The sequence below is a fragment of the Physeter macrocephalus genome, chromosome 9 (genome assembly GCF_002837175.3).
Source record: "Physeter macrocephalus isolate SW-GA chromosome 9, ASM283717v5, whole genome shotgun sequence".
NCBI classification, from domain to species: Eukaryota; Metazoa; Chordata; class Mammalia; order Artiodactyla; family Physeteridae; genus Physeter; species Physeter macrocephalus.
In genome coordinates this window covers 51438227-51450269 of record NC_041222.1, presented here as the reverse complement: position 1 = coordinate 51450269, position 12043 = coordinate 51438227, and positions in this window count along the sequence as shown.

Sequence of the window (12043 nt, the reverse complement as noted above, 5' to 3'; positions counted from 1 at the left end):
TTTAACTCGTTGACTTTATCATTAAACGAGTTTCTTCCTAACTATTATATATCAGGAAAAGAAAGAAAGAATGTGCTCTGAAATCAGGTTATTATTTTGAGGATTTTTACTTCCTTTTACCTGTTTATATGTACATGCTTTGGAAGGACCCAAATACAGAGTAAGCTTGAAGTCTGGACAGTAATTGCTAATTAAGACTACAACTCTAGGGCTTTGTAAAACCTACCTTTGAGTAACCCAGTACTGTGCCCCTCAAAGAACAAAGAGTCAGTATAGCTACCAAACAAAGAGCCAGTGCCTCTACCATAGTCACTTCCATCACCATCACCCTGTGAGCTGGGAAAAACTGCAGATGGGTTTGCTGTATTTTTTGATGTTTTTTTGCAAAATAAGCTTATCCTGTACATATTTCATATATGTACTTTCACACAAGTCATGAATATTTAACATGGTTTTAAAAACCTTATTCTTGTGGATACTATTGGGGATGAGGACAATAAGTAATTAACATAATAAATACATTATATGATATGTTGAAGGTAATACAGGCTTTAAAATAAAGGCACTAAAGAAACTGAGGCAGAGAAAGGGAATGATTTGGCCAAGGTGAATATGAAAGTGAGGACTAAAGCATGTCTAGAACTCTGGTCCCTTGACTGTCTCTGCCCCAGTCTTTGGGCTATACTGCTTCTCCTGGACCTAGGAGCCATTCTGCTTTCTCCGCATGGGTGTACATTTAGTTTTATTAAGTACTACAAAATACTTTTTCAGAGGGGTTCTGCCAGTTTGCATTCCCATCAGCAGTATATGAGTGCTCATTTGTTCCACTGCCTTGCCAACATGTGTTGTTCAATTTCTAACTTTAAATATTCTGGTGAGTGTGTTGTGGTTTCTCACTGTGATATTAATTTGTGTTTCTCCAATGACGAACATTGTTGAGCATCTTTTTGTATGTTTTGTGGCTATTTGACTTTTTTCTTTGTCAATTGTCTGTTCAAGGCTTTTGCCTCCACCGTCTTCCCCCAAAAGACAGATAGTAGAATGAAAAATGAATAGATAGTATCAGACCTGTGGTGGATATGTGCTTTGCAAATATCTTCTTCCACTCTGTGGAATGACCTTTCCTAATAATGTCTTTGGATGAACACACATCCTTAATTAATTAATTCCAACTTATTAATCTTTATTGTTATTACTTTGCTTTGTTTCAGAAATTTTTGCCTATGCCAGGGTTACAAAGATATTTTTCTGTGTTATTTTCCATAAGAATTACTGTTTATCTTTCACATTTAGGTCTCTAATCTATGTGGAGTTGATTTTGTATATCGTGTGAGGTAGGGGGTCAGTATATGTTATTATTCAGTTCTATGAACTGAAAAGATTATTCTTTGCCACTGCATTACAGGGACACAGTTGTTTATAAGTCAGTTGCCTGAATGCAGGTGGATATGTTTCTAGAGTTATTATTCTGCTTCACTGGTCCCTTTGTCCTTGAGCCAGTACTTCACTGTCTTAATTTCTGTGGCTTTGTAATAAGTCTTTTAATAAGTAACTGGTATGATTACCTTCAATAAGTAGTCCCTCAACATTTGTTCTTCTAACAGATTGCCTTGCCTATTCTTGGTTCTTTGCACTTTCTTATAAATTCTGAAATTTTTCTATTTCTTAAGAAAAACATGTTGAAATTTATATTGGGATTTCATTGAATTCATTGATCAACTTGGAAAAAATAACATCTTTACAATAATGAGTCTTTCAAACCATACTATGATTGTCCATTTATTTAAATCATCTTATTGATTACTAATGCTATGTAATTTTCTGCATAGAAATCTTGTCAACTTTTGTTATATTTATTTCTAGATTTTAAAAATATTTTTGATGCTGTTGTACATGGCATATTTTTAAATGTTTATTTTCTAATTGTGAGTGTATAATACAGCCGATTTTTGACCGTGACCACATATTCAGCAGCCTTGCTAAATTCTTTTATTAATTTTAATATTCATCATGTCTCCTTACCTTTTACATATTCTGTTGATAGTAACTAGTAAAGTTGACTAGTTCTTATCCAAGGACAGACATATCCAGTATGCAGTCAGAAACTGGCCTGAGGAACACACACTGACTGTTTCAAATGTCATTCCTTTAAAATTGAGTGAAAATTTCACTTATTAACGTAACTTCAATTGTGGGCTTCATCCCTGAGCAGAAATTGCTTACGGAAAATAGCTTCTGTGGAGATAAAATTATGCTAAATACTACTTGTCAGTACACTTGGTAACATCAACTGAGATCTCAGACACATACGTCACTTCAGTTATATCACCAGGAAGGAACATCATGCTATGTGGTTTTAGCCAATGGTTAAAGGCATTTTAAAACAGTTTTGCTCCCTCTGAGCTATGTGGCAGAAAATATTTACAATTGGAAGAAGGGGCAAAGAGGTACAAATAGTTCCAATTTACTAATTTTCCTAAATCTCGAAACAATATACTACGTAAAACATCTGAAAGCTAATGACAGTGATTTTACTAGTTGATTGCTGTCAGAAGAGGACCAAAATAAATCAGTTGTAGCCAAAAGAAGCCAAGTTGCCTACCTGTATGTAAAGTGTGGTAAAGTACTGAACAGAACACACATTAAAAAAAAAATCTTTGAGAGTAGATGTGATAAATATTTAACCCCTTGATGTCATTAGCTTTTGCTATATACCAAACCATCGCAAAACTTAGTAGCTTAATCCAGCATTCATTTATTTATTTCACAATACTCTAGGTTGGCAGTTTGGACTGGGTTCAGCTAGGTGGTTCTGCTGCTGTGGGTCGTGCTGGGCTTGCTCATGAGTCTGTAGTCTGCTGCCAGGTCCTGTGGGGAATGACTGGTCTAAGATCGCTCAGCTGGGTAGCTCGTCTTTGTTCCACGTGATCTCTCATCCTCCACCAGACTAGCTTTGGCTTATTCAAATGGTGGTGGTGACAGGGGACCCAAGATCAGCAAGTGGAAGAGAGCCTGCAAAGCTGCTTCCTGAAGTTTCTTGGGCTTCTTGAGGCTCAGGGTCAATGCACACAGTGTTGCTTCTCCCCTGTTCTGTTGGCCAAGGCGAGTGATGAGGCTAATCAGCGGGGGATAGACTCCTCCTCTGGAGATGCTTAAGAAGGTGGCTTTTTCGGGTCACCTTCTACACCCTCCATATAACAAACTATAGTACTCTGTGTTGTGCTTTTAAGCCAGACATTAAGTACTGGCAGTTTCCAGCTTCTTTAGGTAACTAATAAGAAAAAGTAAGGACTTAAATGACCTCATGTTGGGGTGTTAAAAGCCTTGCTTTAATAATGGAGGAAATCCTGGAGTGAAGACTAAGGGATGAAGTGTAAAAGATAACTAAGAGTGAAAAGGTAATTTGGGAAGCTAACCAGCAATTGACTCACAGTGGGACCAGGCTTCTAAATCCTGGAAGAAAAGATTTTTTAATTATTGGAAAGGCTGTGTTTTCTAATAGTCTGAATGCCATTGTACTATTGGGTATTAGTATCAGTGCTAACATTACAAGGCTTAAAAGGGTCAAAACAAGACTTTGATGTAGCAAACTTAAGAAACTTTTTTTATCCTAAAGTATGTGTAGAAAGCCTTTTCGGAATCACAGATTTAAAAGTGTGACCACGGAGATCCGGTGTGCCCACCGTTTCTTTGTACATGAAAGCAGATTTTTTTTTCCTCTAGTTTTTAGGAATGCAAATGAGAACTAGCATCAGGCACTTTACTTTTCAAGTAAAATTTCTAGTGTGTTAAAATTCTCCAGTGGGGAGCCCTGGGACAAAGAAGAAAATTCATTTGGTTTCCTAGGGTCTGTTATTATATGGGAACAGAAAACAATTTAAAACATTAAAAAGCAGCACATTCTCCTTGATTGTTTTAAACAGCATTTAGGAAGGGGAGACTGCCATAGGATCCTTGAAAATGAAACTGGGAAACTTTCATAAAGGGTCAAAGACTTTACAACACAGTACAATGGCTGTGTCCAAATAAATGGATTGGAAGTCTCTACAGAGACGTGGGGCAGGGTGAGTGGTAGAGAGAGATTTACGTTTTTAAAACCATTGGCACACAACCACTGGAGAAGTTGTCTAAATATAAATCAGACCATGCCACTCCATAGTATAAAGCCCTCCATTGCCTTCCCATTGCGTTGCAGATGAAATCCAATTTCTGCAGTGTAGCCTGCCGGCCCTGTGCAATCTGGGTCCATCTTGATTTCCCAGCCTATGCATACTTCTCTCAGCCTGGCTCCCTGGGCTCCAGAAACACCAAGCTCAGTCCCGCCTCCAAGCCTCTGCCCTGGTCTGTCTGCCCCTTGGCCTGGAAAGGTCTTCTTCAGAATGTCTTGTCATTGACATCCAGGTTCAGGCTTGCACCCCCCCCACCCACCTGTTCAGGGCCCTTCCCTGCCACCATATCTAAAACTTCCCCTCCCTTCCCCCATTACCTTGTTGTCTTTATAGCACTCACCACTTCACTTTTTAAAAAATTACTTGTATTTTTCTATCTTCCCTCACCCGAATGTATCAGGGACCTTGTTGTCTTGTACACTGTTATGTCTCTCGTATGAATCACTGCGCCTGGTATTCAAGAGTATTCATGGAGCCAAAGAATGAAAGAATTCATTTTTAAAACAAAAACACAGTTGATGTGTAAAGTTGTTCTAGCTTTCATGTGGATGGTTTACAATCATAAAATGAGGACATTGTATGAAAATCTCAAACAACAACAGTCCCTTTTCACCTCTGTGTGTTACATCATGTTGACATCAGCCGTCACATGGCGAGTTTAACATGTGGTGATTACAGCAAGTGTTTGACTCCAGAAGGGGGTTGGCGGACAAAACCAAACTACCAATCAGTAAAAGCTTTCTGTTTTATCTACTGTCACCTGAAATGTATGTGAAAAATATTCAAACTGCAGAATATCTAGGGCAGTAGACCTCCAATGATTGGTATGGCCTAGGAAAAAATTCTAGGACTCCTGTGTCTGTTTATTTTTAATCTCATTTTAAAAATTTCTAATTTTGTGTATTTGTCAATATATTTAGTTCATTAGTAGTGTAATAGGAATATATAGTATATATATATATATATTTTTCAACATGTGCTATATTTGTATATGGCCTGTATACACCATATTTATGTATGGGATGTATCCACCGCTACATACAAAGTTTGAAAATGATGAAGATTTATGCTATGAATAGTATTGACCCTAAAGACAATTGCTGTGGAGGAAGTGAGCACAATTTCTAAAAGCATAACTTTTGAAAAATGTTTTACAAGGTAATGTGATAACACATCATGATTAAATCTATGATTAAAAAAATATTCAACATAACAGAAGCAAAGCCCCATCTATTCAGTTTGTGATGGAAACACTATTGAGCATACCGCAAAAGGTAGAGAAATCCCTAAAATGTGGACATGTTAATTTGGGACTTGATCCCCACCAAATAATAGTTAGGGGTTACTCCCCTCCCCCCACACCCCCATTGTCCTTGTACTTCTGGCCGCCAGCACCAGCCCCAGCCTGTGCTTGGTCCTACGTATGTTAGTACCTGGGTACTCCTGTACTTAAAAATATAACAATCTGTGTTTCAGAAAGCCTCTAGGATGATGCCTAAATCCAGCCGAGGGGTTTGGTTGATGTTATTATTTGGCATTTCCTTTTCTTTTAGTCATGTGGGCCAGTCAAATAAGATTACAACTGGTATCTGGGAAGTTTGGTATTTAGAAAGTTACTACATATCATTTGCTACTAGGCTTTTAATGACTTTAAACTCCTTTTTTGGTATCTGCACTGTGTATTTTGTTTGAGTATTTTATAGAGGTATAATGAAGACGACAGTATTTTTTTTTTAATTTTTATTTATTTATCTATTTATTTTTGGCTGCGTTGGGTCTTCATTGCTGCACCGGGCTTTCTCTAGTCTCAGCAAGCAGGGGCTACTCTTTGTTGTGGTGTGTGGGCTTCTCATTGTGGTGGCTCCTCTTTCTGGCAGGGCACGGGCTCTAGGCTCGCGGGCTTCAGTAGTTGTGGCATGAGGGCTCAGTAGTTGTGGCTCACGGGCTGTAGAGTGCAGGCTCAGTAGTTGTGGCTCACGGGCTTAGTTGCTCCGCGGTATGTGGGATCTTCCCGGACCAGGGCTCAAACCCGTGTCCCCTGCATTGGCAGGCGGATTCTTAACCACTGAGCCACCAGGGAAGTCCCCAAGATAACAGTATTTTACAAAGCCTTTTTCCGGAGGTCTCGAATATATTTCCTGAAAGAGTGACTATGGGAAAAATAGATTTTTTTTCATTCCTAGACTGACACATCTTGGTATGGGAAATGCATAGTGCTTTTATTGCTGCAGGAAATTTTCATACTTTATTATCAAATCACTTAATAATGCCACTGCTTTTGAAAAATAACTCTTGTGTGTCTTCATTTCTTCTTTCAATATGGTCGTGTTGCCCTTAGCAACTTTATAATAAAGTACACTCTGGCTGGCATCTTTCCACCTGGGTAACTCTCCTATATATCTCTGTGAATTCATCATCGAATGTATTCCTACCTACTCCCAATTAACCAACATGTATTTTTGCTAAAATTTAAATGAAAGAGAAAACTCCATGAAAAAAGAACTGGATAATAATATACAAAATCAGTGTGCCTCAAGGTGGTATAAACGTGTGTTTGCATGTTATTAATTCAATTACTAGCATGTGAGAATTTTAAAAACCAATTTTTGGTTAATCATTTCTATTTCTAAGCACACCTATAAACTCTTTGACTCTTAAGATACGCAAGTACATAATAATGGGTTACTAAGTTAAAGATTGACTTTTGGGAGAATTTTTGACTCATGGGATAAACTTTCATTTGTGAATTATTTATCCATCTAGGACGACAACTCTCAAATACTTTTATTCAGTGAGATCCTCTCATCCTTACTTCCTATACCCAATTTTTAAGGTTTTTCTTCCCCCTTCATTTGAGCCAATCCTTAGACTCTTTCTCTGCCAATTAAAAAAGATAACTTTTGTTTATTGTGCTCATTTTATAATTAATCGTGACCTCACCTAAGCTAGATATCTCCATTGTAGTAAGTCAGAGATGATAGAAGCAGAATGCTGTACAAGAAAGAAAATTGGTTTGGGTCCTAAACCCTCTCCTGAGACTAACCAGATGTGTGGCCTGAGGTTATTAATTTCATTATGTCGTTTCACTTCATTGCCTGTTACATGAGGGGGTTGCCCAAGATGATCTGTAATTTTTCTGATTTTTATCAATCTGGTTTCATTCATGGAGAAGGGTAGATGCAAAGAAGGCACTAACAATAAAGAGTACAATATAACTAAGAAAATAAATATGACGGGTGAGAGAGGAGGAGAATGTATATTGAATATCTATGATCGATATTTGTTCTCTCTACCCTTTCTTTAGGTTGTGTTTCTGTTTGGTTAATAACCATGTATTTGGTTTCTCCACATAGAACTTAACTCTCCTCTACTATGTATGGTGTTCATAGGTTTTTACAGAGATATGGGATAAGTCATGGGGACAACATTGGGGAAATGAAGAGAGGATGCTTTAATTCCACATTCCCCAGCCACTCATGATGACCTCTCACAATTCTACTCTCTGTTGCTGACAGTGAAGTGAAAGAACATTCCTTGGAACCGAATATTTCTGTCCTGGGACTGTTCCCTCAGAGAAGAGCTAAGCTCCCATCATGAGGAATGGGAACCACATCTATTCACTGACAGACATCAGTGCAGTCTCTGCCCTATTTAACAGATGCATCCTTTTAATTGACAATATTTATGTCATGTAAGTCTGTGAACTGACCTTCCCATAAGGCAGGCCAACTTCAGTTCTAGCTTAGGACAAAAAGGGAACTTTGGGAGCCATCCATAGTGTTTTGACTTCCATGCCCAGAAATTCAAATTTAAAACTGCACTGGAAACACTGAAAATTGATGGATTTAGAAAATAATATACTAGAAACAGGCCTTGAAAAGTCCCATTTTTTTTAATTAAAAATTTTTCTTCAACATTAATGAACTGTTCTAGGACATTGTTTCCCACCTTTGGCACTGCTGACATTTTGGTCCAGATAATTCTTTGCTGTGGAGGGTGGTGTTGTGTACTGTAGGATATTTAACAGCATCCCTGGGCTCTACCCCTTAGGTGCCATTAGCACTCCCCTTGCATCGTGACAACTAATCATGTCTCCAGACATTGCTAGTTGTCCACTGGGGAAGGGGCAAAATCGTTTTCAGTTGAGAGCCACTGGTCTAGAGCTTTGATCACTCTGAAGATGGAATTATAGATGTAACACCTGTGAGTAGGCAACATCGGTTTCTGCTGAGCTCTAGTAATGAAGTATTTAAAAACTATTATATACCATTATTAAAAGACCCTTTGTTTTAAAAATAATCTTAGGGAAAAAAGTAATCATTGCTAAAGGGAGTGGGAAATTCTCCACAAAATGAATTTTAAAAATTACTTTTCGTAGTAAATAAGTAAAATAATTGTCATGTATTGCTAGATTTCTACTCTATTGATGTAAATAAAACAAATTAAATGGACATAAGAATACTTAAAACCTTATTACTCATAATGTATTTTAAAAGCAAAATGTATTTTTTTTTTTTTTTTTTTGCGGTATGCGGGCCTCTCTCTGCTGTGGCCTCTCCCGTTGCGGAGCACAGGCTCCGGACGCACAGGCTCAGCAGTCATGGCTCACGGGCCCAGCCGCTCCGCGGCATGTGGGATCTTCCTGGATTGGGGCACGAACCCGTGACCCCTGCATCGGCAGGCGGCCTCTCAACCACTGCACCACCAGGGAAGCCCCAAAATGTATTTTAAACAAAATGCATTAAAAAATATACTCTTTTGTTTTTTAAGATAATAAAAAAGAAAATCAGGAGTAATGAATTTAGGAATGATGGTTTCACATCCATTTAGAAATGCCCAGAGATTTAAGCAATATAATCTGTGTTCTGCTTTTTGGGTAAGAAGTGACTGGGTTACATATCTGTCTATACTTTGCAAGATTGATCAGTTTCTCACTTTTAAAATGTATTTTAGGAAGAATGGAACAAATAACAGAGTCCGACAGCATGTTGAATAGACTTGTGTTTTAACTTTTCCATTGCAAGTTTCCACTAGTGTTGTATAAAACTGGATAGAAGTTATCACACGCAATAATCACTTAAAGACACTAGATGCTTCTTCTAAATCTATCCTACTTTTCAAATCAGAATTATATTTCTGTTTGTAAGGGAAAAAATAGGTAGACAGAGAGATAAGCGTTTTTTTTCCCCCTCTCTGTTCATTTCTCATGGCATACTTCATTTTTATTTCCTGAGGTAGAAAGAAACGATCAAAGTTAATAATGTCATTTTGCCATTTCTGAAAGTAACTAATATTTATGTGTGCCTCAAATGTAAAGTTATTTGAAATCTTACAGAGATTCTACCAATAGTAATTTGAAAAGTGAATTATACAAAACTCAGACCATTGGCTTTTCTCTCTATGTATCAGAACTAAACATATGAAGAGTCTTTAATGTATCCATATTGATAGGCATTGTTTTACTCTTCAGTTATTCTAATAATCCAGTTGATTTCACCAAAGAGTTATCATGTACTTACAGTCACCCGCTGTCTTCAAACTAAGTCATAGCTTAAGCCAAAAATTGTTTTGTTTTTTTTTTATTTGCGGTACTCGGGCCTCTCACTGTTGTGGCCTCTCCCGTTGCGGAGCACAGGCTCCGGACGCACAGGCTCAGCAGCCATGGCTCACGGGCCTAACTGCTCCGCGGCATATGGGATCCTCCCGGACCGGGGCACGAACCCGTGTCCCCTGCATCGGCAGGCAGACTCTCAACCACTGCGCCACCAGGGAAGCCCTGACTGTAATTTTTTAAAATAACTTTTAAAATGGGCGCGGAGCTGCCGAAGAGACAAGAGACTTCTTCTTGCCTCTTTGTTTCCTGGTACGCGAGGAGAGGGGATTAAGCGCGCCGCGTAAAGGAGCTCCAGAAACAGGCGTGAGCCGCGGCTGTCAGCGCGGACACCAGAGACGGGCATGAGATGCTAAGGCTGCTGCTGCCGCCACCAAGAAGCCTGCGTGCGAGCACAGGTTACTCTCCACACCTCCCCTTCCGGGAGCCTGTGCAGCCCACCACTGCCGGGGTCCCGGGATCCAGGGACAACTTCCCCGGGAGAACACACGGCGCGCCTCGGGCTGGTGCAACGTCCTCCGCGGCATATGGGATCCTCCCGGACCGGGGCACGAACCCGTGTCCCCTGCATCGGCAGGCAGACTCTCAACCACTGCGCCACCAGGGAAGCCCTGACTGTAATTTTTTAAAATAACTTTTAAAATGGGCGCGGAGCTGCCGAAGAGACAAGAGACTTCTTCTTGCCTCTTTGTTTCCTGGTACGCGAGGAGAGGGGATTAAGCGCGCCGCGTAAAGGAGCTCCAGAAACAGGCGTGAGCCGCGGCTGTCAGCGCGGACACCAGAGACGGGCATGAGATGCTAAGGCTGCTGCTGCCGCCACCAAGAAGCCTGCGTGCGAGCACAGGTTACTCTCCACACCTCCCCTTCCGGGAGCCTGTGCAGCCCACCCCTGCCGGGGTCCCGGGATCCAGGGACAACTTCCCCGGGAGAACACACGGCGCGCCTCGGGCTGGTGCAACGTCACGTTGGCCTCTGCCGCCGCAGGCTCGCCCCGCATCCGTACCCTTCCCTCCCCGCGGCCTGAGCCAGAGCCCCCGAATCAGATGCTCCTTTAACCCTGTCCTGTCTGAGCGAAGACCAGACGCCCTCGGGCGACCTACGTGCAGAGGCGGGGCCAAGTCCAAAGCTGAACCCCAGGAGCTGTGCAAACAAAGAGGAGAGGGGAAGTTCTCTCCCACAAGCCTCAGAAGCAGCGGATTAAATCTCCACAAGCAACTTGAAGTGCCCTGCATCTGTGGAATACCTGAATAGACAGCGAATCATCCCAGGTTGAGGAGGTGGACTTTGGGAGCAAGACATATTATTATTTGGACTTTGGGAGCAAGATATATTATTATTTTCCCCTTTTTCTCTTTTTGTGAGTGTGTATGTGTGTGCTGCTGTGTGAGATTTTGTCTGTATAGGAAATCTCTCCCAACAGCCTCAGAAGTAGCAGATTAAAGCTCCACAATCAACTTGATGTATCCTGCATCTGTGGAATACCTGAATAGAAAACGAATCATCCCAAACTGAGGAGGTGGACTTTGGGAGCAAGATATATATTTTTTTCCCCTTTTTCTCTTTTTGTGAGTGTGTATGTGTGTGCTGCGTGTGAGATTTTGTCTGTATAGCTTTGCTTTCATCATTTGTCCTAAGGTTCTGACTATCCCGTGTTTTGTTTTTTTTCTTTACTTTTTAAAATTTTTCTTCTTAATAATTATTTTTTATTTTAATAACTTTATTTTATTTTATCCTACTTTATTTTATCCTCTTTCGTTCTTGCTTCCTTTCTTTATCTCCCTCCCTCCCTCCCTTCCTTCCATCCTTCCTTTTCTATTTTTTCTCCCTTTTATTCTGAGCCGTGTGGATTAAAGGCTCTTGGTGCTCCAGCCAGGCGTCAGGGCTGTGTCTCTGAGGTGGGAGAACCAACTTCAGGACACTGGTCCACAAGAGACCTCCCAGACCCACGTAATATCAAACAGCAAAAATCTCCTGGAGATCTCCATCTCAACACCAACACCCAGCTTCACTCAATGACCAGCAAGCTACAGTGCTGGACACCCTGTGCCCAACAACTAGCAAGACAGGACTATAGCCCCATCCATTAGCACAGAGTCTGCCTAAAATCATAATAAGGCTACAGACATCCCAAAACACACCCCCAGACGTGGACCTGCCCACCAGAAAGACAAGATCCAGCCTCATCCACCAGAACACAGGCACTAGTCCCCCCAACCAGGAAACCTACTCAACCCACTGAACCAACCTTAGCCACTGGGGACAG